The sequence below is a fragment of the Colobus angolensis genome, unplaced genomic scaffold (assembly GCF_000951035.1).
Source record: "Colobus angolensis palliatus isolate OR3802 unplaced genomic scaffold, Cang.pa_1.0 Scaffold46, whole genome shotgun sequence".
Taxonomy (NCBI): domain Eukaryota; kingdom Metazoa; phylum Chordata; class Mammalia; order Primates; family Cercopithecidae; genus Colobus; species Colobus angolensis.
The window spans coordinates 4,850,546-4,851,506 of NW_012118043.1; positions in this window are offsets into that span (position 1 = coordinate 4,850,546).

Genomic DNA, 961 nt, shown 5'->3' on the forward strand with positions numbered 1-961 from the left:
ACGCCCGGCTAATTTTTGTATTTTTAGTAGAGACGGGGTTTCACCATGTTGGTCAGGCTGGTCTCAAACTCCTGACCTCGTGATCTGCCTGCCTCGGCCTCCTGGGCTGCCTGTTGGGATTACCGGCATAAGCCATGGCACCCGGCCTTAATTTTATCTTTTGTTTCAAAAATTATTATTTTAGTTGTGCTTTTTGTTTTTTTGTGTTTGTTGTTGTTGTTTGAGACAGAGTCTTGCTCTGTGGCCCAGGCTGGAGTTCAGTGGTGTGATCTCAGCTCACTGCAACCTCCACCTCCTTGAGCTCAAGTGATCCTCCTGCCTCAGCTTCCCAAGTATCTGGGACCACAGACATGCACCACCACACCTAATTTTTTTGTATTTTTGGTATAGACGGGGTTTTGCCATGTTGCCCAGGCAACTCTTGGGCTCAAGTGATCGGTCTGCCTTAGCCTCCCAATGTATAGGGATTATAGGCATGAGCCACCGCACCTAGTTACACAAATGTTTAAATGAAGCGAGACAACACTGTCACTAGGTGAAAGGAAAGGGTGTACTTGGCACACCCTGTCTTGCTCCCTCCTACGAGGCTGTGTGTGTGTGTGTGTGTGTGTGTGTGTGTCTCCCCCCATACCTCATGTATTGGGTTTTGTGAATGGCTCTAGACCTTTACGGCCAGAACACTCGCTTGGAAGAGGAGGGAGAAAAGGTCGTCACTGCTTGCAGGCTGCAAAAGCATCATAAGCCGCCACCCATCCCCTCCAGGAATTCTCCAGCTTAACTTTCAGTGTGAGAGAAAAAAATGAAAAATCTCTGAGATGAGAAATTCTGTGAAAACAGGGAACACTCCTTCCGTGGCATAGAAGGAGGTGTTGTCTAACTTTAAAAAATAAGGAAATTCAGCTGGGTACAGTGGCCCATGCCTGTAATCCAGCACTTTGGGAGGCCGAGGTGGGTGGATCAC